Consider the following 12,646-nt stretch of genomic DNA (forward strand, 5'->3'; position numbering starts at 1 on the left):
TCCAAACACCTCAGGTTTAATGAAAACTGCGAGACAATGTGAAGAGGATTTGCCTGATCAGGTAACAAAGGAGACGAAACATTCAATAATATAAAAATATGAATACGTGGTTTCATATAGCAGCAATGCGCCCACTCTTGTGATCTGCAGACCTTTATAAGCCTTCCAGTGAAGATAGGGGAGCATGGAAGAATTTAATCTTGCATCTCTCTGCTATTTTTCATGGATTGCCTAATTTAAGATGGTAGGTTTCAGCCTGTGTATTTGTAGAGTATTTCTGTTGGTAACAATAGGTGTCTTTATTGAGTCTTCTAATCTCCTCAGCTGAGGTATGCTCTATCCTCTTTGCTTTCTGCCTTTTAATGCCTTTTCCTTACCTTTCTGAATTGCAGATGCTCTTTGGGATAGGAAAAGGCGTGCTTTTGCCAATCTCTATCTGCTTGCTAAATAAAGAAAACCTTTAAACCTTCCTCTGGAGTAATCTGAACCTGTTTCTGACATGAGCTTGGTACATAAGCTGTTACAAAACCAATATAAAGCGCATTATTTTGGGGGTTTTTCCCAGCTGCAGGAAGTCTCTGCGTAGTACCTCTGCTCTTTTCTCCTGTGTGAGTCAGATCAGCTATGTCTGCCTTGCTTCAGCACTGTGCATGAGAAAACCTCCTCAGGCACTAGGTGTTAAACCAGCTGTGACGAGCTGTGCATCAGTGGAGGCAAGTGAGATGGTTGAAGAGGGGAGAGAAGATGCTTAGAGAAGCTCAGTCAATTCTGCTTCACTCATAAGACTTCAGCTTTAGATAAATACCTGTTTTACAGGGCAACAGTGCTTGTGGAGTCCTGCTATTTCATCATTGTGCTGGATAGAAATTATTGTAAAAGCACTCCCTGCCTACAAGTTCCTCATCTCCTCTTGTTGAGCCTGCCACCTTTAATGCCAGGAGTTGTGGAGACAGAAATTTTTCTTCAGGATAACCCTGTAGAAACTAAACTGGGCAGGATGAAAGCAGCGTGAGCCTTGCATGTGAGGTGGGAAATGCACAGTGGATTTCACTGTGGGCAGCAGTGCCAGGCATTTTCATCATCCTGGCTTATAACTGCGTTCAGACAGCAAAGCAGAAATTTTCTCTTCCCCCTCAAATGTTTGGCAGAAAGCTTGCTTTTGTCTAAAATGCTTCTTAAGCCCTGTGTGAACCCTTCAGTCCTAAACCAAATACCAGTTTGAGTTGTGCTTTTTCTATACAATTTGCAAATAGGAGGGTTTGGTTTAGTTTCTTGTAATAACTGCTGCAGTGAGACAACTCTTGGAAAATACAAGGCACCATCCCAAAAGATATTATCTGCTTTACTCTGGAGGGCTTTTTAGCACAATGCTGTTTCTGTGTGGTGAGAAATGGCACAGATTGCTGTGTGACTACCAAAGTGTGATGGGCTGGGTATGGTACATGTGAAAATGGTGTCTTGGACAACTTCTATTTAGTGCCAAGAGGTATAAAAAGAGATTTGGGGATAGAATTAGACTAAGTTTTAGGATTAAAACTTAATCTATAGTGGAGGTCTTCAGGATGTGTCAGGGTGTATGGAAGATGTAATATGTGGTGGTCCTCTCTCCTGGCTGAGCAGAGGGCAGCTCTTTATGTTTCTGTTCAGGGCATTATTACTGTTGTCCTCTTAAACCAGAACCAGCTGAAGTTCCCAGCTATGGTCACTTAAGTATACTGAGTGTATATTTAACTCAAATACCTCTGTTCTGTCTGAATACTCCCTCCAGCTTCTTTTGGATGTGATGGAAATCATCAGGGAGTGGGAGGACTGGCACAGTTAAAGCTGCTGCTCCACCTCATGTACCACACACAATTTTTTATGAGGGTGAGATACTTTCTGGGAACTGCAGTGGCTTCCTTACTTCCATTTTCCCTTCCAGGCCATGCAAGCTGGATGCACAGGAGTTCCCAAGGCACAGCAGTATCTCCATACCCCAAGAGGGGAGGTGGTAGCTGGGCCATGGAAGAAATCTTTTGGGCAGAGAAGATAACAATAGCATGAAACATCCTGGGTGCATTTTTCAAATGAAAGTATAATCAGGAACCACTTTTTTTTTCTTTTTTTTTCTTTTTTTTTTTTTTGCTGGTTAATCAAAATCTTTGTGGAAAAGAAGCAGGTATGATTTCACCATGCTCTTTCTAATTTAAAATTTTCTGTGGAAAGAAAGTGCATTTGACCACTTCCTTGCAACAGCAAGCACAGGGGTTTAATTGCTGTTCCTGAAGCAAGCATTGCTTTTGGCTTACTATGTGTGACTCCTTGTGCAGCTTCCCTGGGCTCTTGGATGCTGCTCTTGCCAGCAAGAGCAGATTGCTTCCAGCAATAAACATCCCACAAAATTATGTATGTTCTTTAAGAGAAGTACCAAGATTTTCTGCTAATTGCAAAAATACATAATGGATGCTTTCAGCATCCGTTATTTATTCTCTAACCAGCTTTCATCCAAAAGTAACCTTTAAACAAACATTAAGATTGAGAAGTGTAACTGTTTCAATGTGTCACACATTTCCACTCCCTCCAGTTTAACGATGTTTGAAACGCGTGCTTAGAGTTGACTTCTAGTAAGAGGCAGAAGTTGTTTATATCTGTAGCTCGGAGACGTTCGCAACATGGAGAAGGTGGTGCTTGGTGGCAGAGATGATGGATGTCTCTGTGCTCTTTTTTGGGAGCCAGAGCCCAGCAGAGAGGATTTTTCTCACACGACAGTTGCTCCGATGCACCACAAGGAGGGGTGCAAGGCTCGCGGAGATGCAGCTTGGAAGGGGCATTCTTGGGATGCACAGTATATTGAAAGAACTATTTTTTTTAGTTAAAAAGCCTGACTTTTTTTAACGGTGTAACTCAAAAAAAAAAAAAAAAAAAAAAAAAAAAAAAAAAAAAAGAGAGAGAGAGAAGAAAAGAAAAAATCCTTATAAAGAAATAGATTTTTGATTCGTTTCTTGTTGCACTGAGATGGATATGCTATGTTGGTAACTTGACAAGAGTCATTGCCATGCCTCTTTTTTTTTTTTTTTTTTATTATTAGCAATTTTATTTAATTGCATCTAATGAGAAAACAACTAGATGGGGACAACTTAATTATTTTGGCTGTTCTATGCAACTACATTTGTGACAGCACGGACCAAAAGGTAACTTTCTCAGATAATCTTGAGTGAGAGTTTGCCACTAGTGAAGGAGTTTGATACCTGGTACCATGGCAGAGAAATGTTTCTGGTGTCTCCCCATCCCAGAGTGCCTCATAAGTGAGCTCTACCCTGGGATGGCAGAGGGGACACTACAAGTGAAGCTGCTGGGAAGAGCTGAGTAGTAAGCACCTGATTCCTTTCCACAGGAAAATTTTAGAGATAAAAGACAGTAGCAACACAGTCAAAACCTTAATTGCTGTGTCTGTTGATAGATTTTTTTTGTCAAAATCTTCTAGTTATTAAAAGATATTGATATTAATATTCTATTATTCCATAGAATAATATAATTAATATTCTATTAATTATTCTATTATTATTCTATTAGGATTCTCATATATCCTATTATTCCTTCCAAATGACTCTGGTGGAAAAGCATGGGCTAGTTTACTCTTCAGGCATGGCTGTGCAGATGCTACCTGAGTATCCTTCAGCAGTAACAAGCCCAGGCTTTCCCAGAAGGACCTCAGGATAGGGGAATGGGAAGAGACAGAATGGGGTTGGCATCTTGGCCGGTGCAGGGCAGGAATGAGGAGCATGGAGGTGCCAGCAGGGTTAGGCTTTGTTTTGCCAACACTTTGTGCCGGGGCATGGCCGGTCATTCTGGTACCAGCAGGCATCCCCGGGCAGGCTCAGCATCTCTGCTGTTCCAGTGACATCTGGGGTGACATCTGGGTCTTGTGGCACTCCCCAATAGACAGCAGAGCACCACTGCTGCCTAGGGCTCAGCACCATGGAGTTTGCAGCCCCTTTGCAGCAGATCTGTTCCTCTCTGCTCAGATGTGTTCCCATTTTCTGAGCAGCCTGTGTTACAGACCAGGAGATCATTGTACAAAGGGATTCCCAAGTTTGACAGAAGTACATCATTGTACATGTCTGGCAAAAGGAGAAGTGGCCTTGGCAAAGAGCAACTGCTCAAATTTGACCAAACTGGCTCCTAGCTCACCACAGTTAGCAGGACAAGGTCCCTTAAGAAGGGCAGGCTAACTGGGGTTTAGGAGAATTCAGTGCATCTCTTCAATTTGCCTCCAAAGTTAGTCCAGGTGTTTAAGTCAGGATGTTAATTCTGCTGTTTTTCCAAAGGACTGAGAGGAGAGGGGTTTTTCCCTGGGAAAACTTGCAATTTTTAGAGCACCTGCTGATGCTGGTAGAGAAATGCCTCAAGAACAATTTATCGTAATTGGGGGCAGAGAGAACCAAACTAGCTTGGATGTCCAGTTGCCCTTGAAGGATGTGATATCTGTCAGCAGTCACATCCAGCCTGCTAAAGCCCACCTGCCCTGCAGAGTAAAAGAGTAGATAATTTTGTTTCAGATGACGTGCGTTTTTAAAAGTTAAAAACATCAGTTAATGAGAAGGATAAGGCACAAGTGACATAAGTAAAAGTCTTAGCCTTAATTTCGAAAATAAGGGTAAAATGATGCCTCCATTAACTGGCACTGTGATAGAGACTGCTCTGGAGAAGGGAGATTTGGGGTCTCTTTGAGAGAGTGGGTAGGTTTCTGCTGTCTGAGCAGGCTCAGGGTCACCACAACAGCTAATGAAGGTTGGAGGAGGCACATGAAGACCCTTAATTATCTGGTTGTTATTCTTCCATTATGAGCAATTCATTAACTGCTGCCTTATCTAGGCTGCTGTTCCCCGAACTGCCCAGTCCCTTAACAACCGAGCTCGGGGGGAAAGGGGGACATGGGAGCCCCCACAAACAGCACCGGAGATGCTGACAGCGGGGAAACGGGCAAGGTCTTCGGCAAACACTAACGCTGATGTGCTGCTAATTGCTCTAATTGGTTCCAGCGGCGAGCCCAGCCCAGACGGGTGAGGACAGGCATTTACCAGCGGGGCTCCTCCTGGTCCCCAGGATTAGTGCGGAGCTGCTGACAGGGCATCGCACACAGCGGAGGAGAGCTGCTCCTGCAGCCCCAGCCTGGGGTCCGGGCGAGGAGCAGAGGTGAGAGCTCTCGGTTTGCTTTGCTTTGGTTGGTGCTGAAGGTTTGGTTGTTACTGGATCCGTGTGCTCAGGGGCAAAGCTGCTGGGTCCTTTGGGCTGTGTGAGTGTGGTCTTGACCAGTGCCAAGGAGCTCCGTTTCATAGGGCATTACTGGAGGCAGGGTGCTCACTGGGGCCCAAAACCTCGGGATTCCTTAGGCAGACGTCCTTATCGAGCTCAGGTCTTTCCCGTGCTCCCGGCTCCTTTTCCCCACCAGTAAATGCCCTAAAGTTCCCAAGCTGCTGAGGAGTTTGATGACTGAGGAGTTACTTAAGGGGAGGGCCTTTGGTGCCCCAAAACCTTCGTGACTGGAAAGCCTGCCAGGCACTCATGGAGCATGAAATCCAGTTAGAAATCATCTGAAACTTGGGTTGGGTTGGTTTTCGTCTTTTTTTTTTTTTTTTTTTCTTCTTTCTTTGTTTCTTTTTTGTTGTTGTTGTTTTTTGCTTTGTTTCTTTCCAGTAACCACAAGGAGTAGGAAAGATGGTTTGCTTTTTTTTTTTTTCTCTTTTTAAGTGGACTCAGATTTCTGTATCATCTCTTGGAGCTTTATTTAAAGGGAAAAAATCCTACCCAACTCCCTCTGACTCTAGTATTGAAAGCTTTAAGGAAGCATGGCTAGCTCTATTCAGTGAGAAAACTTCCTTTGCTGTCTCTGTACTGCAGACTTTAAATTTAAATGGAGAAAATGAGTAAAGGATAACAAGTGAACATTTCTAGCGTCCCATGAGGTTCTGGGGGTTGAAGCCACCACCAGCAGAGTCCAAAAGCCTTTCTGGAGGTAAATAAAGCCCTGAGCTCTCCTATTCTTTTAAAGAAGCTGCCTCCCACGTGTGACCTTGGGTGTGTGTTGATGGGAGCCTGCTGCAAGGGTTTAGTCTGAAACCAAATCCCCTGTCCCTCTGCCTTTCTCCCTGAAATGGGAGCTGTCATCATCCTGCTCAATCTTTTACGTCAGCCTGAATGCTGATTGTCTCCCTTTACTAAAAGGAGAGGCTGGGATGCTGCATGAGGCTGTGGCTCTGTTTTAAGGTGTGCTGTCACTTGCTCTGTGGCATTTGCCTGGTCTCCTCTGCCTTGTGGCTCCAGTGAAGGTGCATTCCTGATGAAAGATTTGTTTTAGTGAAAGTGGGGCTGCTGGGAAGGCGAGCAGTCTGTGAACAGACCTGTTTTGGGGTCACTGTGGTCCCTTAGAGCTGTTGGTAGGGAGGGGAGGAATGACAGACACCCAGGGTGGCTGCAGGTCCCCCACGCTCTGTGGGTGACAGGAACCCTGGGGTCACCCCTGTCCGCATGGGTGAGAGCACAGCTCTAGGGTGGGCGAGGATGAGGCAGGCAGAAGTTGGGGTCCTGCTGCTCCCTGATGGGAAACACAACCATGAAACAGCTTGAAACACCCATCATGAGTAACAAATGCACCAGCAGCTGCCAGGAAGCTTTTGGGGATGGACCAGCATTGGGATGCTCTCTGCTGAGGCCTGGCTTGAGAGCATTGGGCTGATTCAGCGGGGAGATGATCTAGCCCAGGTGAAACATAATCCCTCTGACAGGGATGGAATAAGCTCTCACAGCTTTCCCTGCTGAGTGGGGTCTGTTCCCTTTTTGGCCCCAGACCACAGCCCACTTGACAGGGCCATCTTTAACCGTGTCAGTCAAAGGGCAGCGGAGAAGGGAAGGCAAACAGGAAGAGCTCAGTGGAAGGGCAAGTTTGAGTGACCTGAGCATGGGGTGGGGACACAAACCACTGGAGCGTGGGTGAAATGAATGGCTCCAGCTCCGAAATTCTCAGTCTTTCAGTGAACACAAGGAGGGAAAAGCTGTCTGGCTCCAGGACAATACCTGGTGACTTGTGCAGAGGAAGAGCTCTGGCACCGACCTGATGCGTGAGGCTGATGAGAAGTGATCTGGGCAGGTCATTCAGAAAATCTGGTTTGCTGGCCTGGGAAGAACATAATCACCTGGGGCTGATGTTATCTGGGAGGCTGTGTTGAGGAGGAAGCAGTGAAATGGGCAGGCAGGAAGGAGCCTCTGGCTCAAAGTCAAGCCTTGAGATCCCAGGGAGGGGTGATGCTGGTGGGAGAGGGGATTTGAGATTGTGTTGTGGTTGCTAACTTGATCGTCCCTCCCCCAAAAGGAAATTTCATCAAAATGTGTAGTTTTTAAGAAAAGTTTTAGTTTTTATCTGCATGCACACCTTTGAAACTAGAGGCTAACATACCACAGATCCTGGCTGGGAAAGGGTGAGGCTCTGGACATCACTGGGTCCCATCACAGGTCCCAAATCCTACAAGATCCCAAACTGTGGATTTCAGTAGGAGCTAGGCATCCAGCTCCTGATTAGTGGAGCTGAAGTGACTTTCCCAAAGATTCTGGGGCACAAAAGGTAAAAGCCTCCAAATATCCCAGCTAACATTAAAGCATCTTGTCTCTTCCTTAGCCTGCATTAACAGGCAACAAACTCATGGTTCTTATTAGCACAAAACCTTGTTCATATTGGCTGCTTTAATACTGAAATTGGTGTCTTTCTAAGTTAATCACAAAAATGTCTTGGTTTATTATTATGTTCATTGACATTCTTATTTCCAGATGGCAACGTCATGAATAGGAGGGGCCTGCTGAATAAACAGCTATTGCCTTTCTTTGTGAAGAGATTGTTTGTTGTGCTTGCAAAAATGACTTCTGCTGCCATGTGTTGTCCTTTAAAAGCTAAAGAATAATAAATGAGCAAGAATCTCAGATACAGTGCCCATTTGGAAGGAAAAATCAGGTTTGGTATTGTGTGCGTCGTTCAATTTATTTTATGTTAATTTGATCTTTTTCTTTCTTATTTTGGTGTAGCCTGATTAGTTCCACATGTTTTCCCCTAAGGATTGGACAGTAAAACTGCTTGTCTGAGTCATCAGCAAGATAAATAATTGGCAAATTCAAGGTCTCATCTCCTAAATCATTCCACAGTTGCTTGTGGCCCTCACAGAGCTCAGTTGCTTGTGCTCTCCAGTCAGTGCTTCAGTCCCCAGCCTGGGCTTTCACTGCTCCCAGGGGACCAACAAACCTCTGGTTACAGAGCCTCGCATCAGCTTGTCTTGGCACATCTGCTGGAAGAGCACGGGGAGCCGCTGGGATCCCGTGGTCAGGGCTGGTATTTACAGCCAGGGCAGGGGAGCCTTCCCAAAATGGGCACCCTGGGGAGCACAGCTGGCAGCTGTGCCGCCCCCCTGCACGGGGCTGGGGTGTGGAGCTGCTGGGGCATCTTCTCCTCACTGCGCTTGCTGACCCGCAGCTCAGGAGGTGCCAGGCTGCCCTCTGTGATTGAACAGGCTGATCCTGAAATGGGCCATCTCAGCATCCTTGTCTTTGCCAGCTGCAGGTGTCAGTCCCAGGCCCAGCTGGCCTCAACATAACCCCACTCATGGGTCCTTAGAGTAGCCATGAGATAGAAAATGAGAACATGAATCCCTGGGGTCCAGCTCTGTGTGAGCATTGGGAGGTTTGAGATGGACACACATGGACACATTGAGAGGTTTGAGATGGACACTGCTTCTTCATATGTGGTGGTTGTCTGGTTTCTGAGGGAAGCATGAATCCCTCTACTTAAGAGAAATGTTGGACTTCAGTTCCTCTGTCCCTGTGTGGGTTATTTCTGGCTTGGATTATATTTTTAAGCGGTGCCACTTGTGTCTAGTGGAAGTCACATCCAAAGCGTAACCCCCACCACGGCTGGAGAAGTTGTACTGCTGTCCTGGGAATGTTAAAGGAGCTGAACTGGATGGTCCCTTGTCTGGATATGTTGTTTTTGTTGGTTAATTTTGGGGGAGGGAGTATGATTGCGTTTTAAAATGAAAGAAAGTGCCAAAAGCAGAATGAGAGACAGCTCAGTGGTGATCTCTGAGCTTAAGGAAAAACAGTGTAAATCTGGAACAGTCTTCAGAGTGGGCTCCAGGCTTCTTAGCAGCAGAGTCACAGTTTCTGCTGAATTGGAAAAATAAAGCAGCCCAAATGCCTCTCGTGAGAGGTCCTGGCCCCTTGGCTCGAGTCAGGCGTGTTTGGAGCAAATCTGATGCCTTGCAAGGGAAGTCACAGAGCCCCAAGGAGACCCCTGGGGATGCTGGGCATGGGGATGCAGAGCCCTCCCCTCCTTTGGGTGGTGTTGTTAAAGGAAGTGAAGCTGAGGGAGAATGAGGGGATTGTGCTTTGCTGGAAAAAAAGGTCACCTTAACACAGCGCAATGTGTGCTGGTGACACCTGTGAAAGCTAAACTGGCTCACTGGGTTAAAGCTGAGCAAAGCTGTGTGCTTTGGTGTACGTGTCCCCATCAGGACCTCGGCTCCCTTGGCTGCTGTGGTGGCAGGTTTGGGTGTGGGCATCCAGAGCCCTCTCAGGTCCTCCTCTGGCAGGTGCCTGGCTTGAACGCTGGGTGCAGGCACTGCTGACAGTGTGGGCACCTGCCTGGTTGGGGATGTGACCCAGATCTTGGGGTGGCGCTAAGCAGGGGCCAGAGCATTGTCCTTTGTAATGCTTACATTATCCCAATTAAAACAATGATGAGAAACTCAATGGGCACTTTCCTGCAGGGACTCACCTCTAGTCTCGGGTGGTCTGTCTTTGGTCCTCTCCTTGCTTCCCCTGTTGTTCCAGGAAGCAAATGGGTTGTGCAGCTGAGAGCTTTATTGTTGTAGGTCTTGCTTTTTTTTTTTTTTTTTTTTTTTTTTTTTTTTATTTTTTTTATTTTTAACTATCATGATGTTTCTGCTTGGGGAATAGTTTCCTAAGAGAGCACACTGTGTGTCCATGTACAGCACATACCATGGGGTGTCAGCATGGGACTGGGGAGTTTCACCCCAGTTTTCTGGAGTTGTCTGGGTGCTCCCAAGAGCTCATCAGCCACTCTGTGCCAGGGGAAAGGAGCTGAGCCAGCCTCTTTCATGGATATTTCCCACACAAATGATGAACTACCCTGGCAAGACAACTTGGAGACAGCCACCAAGTCTCTTTTTCTTTAATCATTGTCTTACACTCAGTATAAGCTTTCTTCCTTCTCCCCGCCCTCTTAGCATTTGAATTTGGGTCTAGGTGTAGCTTCTCAAGAACACAGCTGTCCTCTCTATCAGTGCTTAGACTCTTCTCATCCTCCTATTCCAGCTCAGGAAAAAATGGATTGGTTCACATTCTTCTTTTGGGTCTAGAGGGTCCCTCCATGTACAGTGAATATTTAGTGGTGCAGAAGAGGAAAAAAGCAGCAGAGGACTGGAACATGCAATTTGGCAGTCAGTGCAACTGGCTGGCTTGAATTTCGTGCTAAAGTTTTGCCAGTTGTCAGTGTGTTGAGCATTTTGTATCATTATTAGATTTTAGGAGTCCCAATGCAGATTTTCTATGTTTTCCTCTCTGAGATTTCTGTGGTTTTTGTCTTGTAGAAAGAAAACTTGCCCAGCAATTTGCTGCACACATTTATGCCCTTCTTTTTTTAATGTACAGTGGAAACAAGCATCTGAAATCATTCTTCTCCTTCTGACAGCAACATCTGTAAAACCTTAATGCTGGAAGGAGGCAGGAACCAAGAGATTTATAACCCCCTGCTGAAATATTGGAACGACCTTATTTCCCGGCAATTAGCTCTGCTCAAAACATTTTTGTTTCCTATTAGAAGCAATCTACTAACATTTACATTGATGTGCTTAATAGTTGTTGGCCATGTCTGAACTCAAGCAGGCAAGGCAGGAGGAGAGGGGAGGAATATGCTTTGTAAACCCTGAGAGTATTTGTGCTGTATTGTATGTTGTCTGTGTTGGTAGTGGTGGAAACATCCATAGTGCTCTGCTCCAGAATGGGAATGACATTGTTTGGGAAAGGGGAGAGAACTTTGGGTGCTGGCCCAAAGCTTCTCTTCCACTGCAGCATATCAATTGCTGGAGAGTGGATCTTGATTCAGCTGCAGCCCCCGAAGAGTGGAGAGGTGAGGAAAGAAGAGGAAGGAGCAGCACCTACATGCAAGATGGTGTAGGAACGAGTGAGGGCAGATGGTGAGGAGTTGGGTTAAGGAAGGGGTGAATTAATGGATCATTCCCCTTCTTCAGTGGATGCATTGATCTCCAGCAGAGACAGCAGCGCCTGAGACCTCTCTGAGGCCATCAGCAAGAACCAGATTGTTGAATAGGTGGCTGAGTTTGGGTTTATTTGGTTTTTTTTTTTCTTTGTGTGTTGTTTTTTTGGGGTTGTTTTTTTTTTTTTTTTTTTAGGATATTGAGAGCATGATGTAATGGGATGAGACTGAGAATTTTAATTTGAGTTGCAACATGAGGAAAGCCTTGTGTCTGAACGCATTGATAGCCTGTGTTGGAAGTGGTGGCAAATATTGTGGCAGTATTGTTTTGTAGGATCAGGGGAAAGAAATGCCTGTTTTCTCCTTGGCTTTGAGCTTCTTTGAGATCAGGAAGATTAATGTGTATCTAGATGAGGTCCCGAGTGGATCTGAAAAAGATGAATTGTTTAATTGTTGAAAAAGGCAATTTTAGGGATGTTGAAACAAAGTTGCACTTGAAATATTGGGGATGTTTAAGGACAGTGTCTTGTGTCTTTGTTTTGAAATTAACATGCCTTGAAAAGGGAAAGAACATAAAAATTACAGTTTTGGATATTGTTAACTGAATGTGGGATGTCCCTCTGAGAGGCAGCATGGAAGAGAAGATTCTTGGGGAGATGCTGTAGCCCTGCAGGTGATGGATGATCACTCTTGGCATTCCATGGGCTTTTGTTGTCTTTGCTTTCTGGAGGTTTCCTTCACCATGAGATATCATTTTAGGAGTTTGCTCCAGCATGGGCAGCAGATGGTGTCAGCTCAATTTTGCTGAAGTCATAGATGATTCACTCACTTTGGCTGAAAATGAGCTTTTCCTGGCCCAGCTGCTCTCCCAGCTATGCCCCAGTTCCCCATCCCTTATGCTGTGTGGCTGTAAGTGTTTTATAAGGCCAAGAGTTTAGCTGGACACCCAAATGGTCTGGGTTAAAAACTAATCCCTTTTGGGGGTGTGACCGTGAGCTGCAGCCATTTGGGATGGTAACTTCTGAGGCTGGCTCTGCTTTGGGAGCCAAGGCTTTGCAGAGTTGTACTTGGAAATTCCAACATGCAGATGATCTCTCTCCATAAATCATCCCCATGGCCAATCCTCAGTCATGGATGTGTTGACATAAATACTTATTAGCACAACTAGAGGTGAAGAGGGTCTTTTGACAGCCTTGGGGAGCAAAGATGTACCTCCCCCCTTGACCACCCTTGAGACACTGCTTGTGAAGTTTGGGGCACCTCTGCTGCATCTGGCTGCTGTGGGGGTGAGGGTTGCTATCTCTCCTTGTGTATCACATCCAAGCCCACCTGGTCCCTTTAGTCTTCATGGATGGCTGGAGCATGAAAAAGCAAGCTGAGGGCTGAGACATC

The sequence above is a fragment of the Melospiza melodia genome, chromosome 11, assembly GCF_035770615.1.
Source record: "Melospiza melodia melodia isolate bMelMel2 chromosome 11, bMelMel2.pri, whole genome shotgun sequence".
NCBI classification, from domain to species: domain Eukaryota; kingdom Metazoa; phylum Chordata; class Aves; order Passeriformes; family Passerellidae; genus Melospiza; species Melospiza melodia.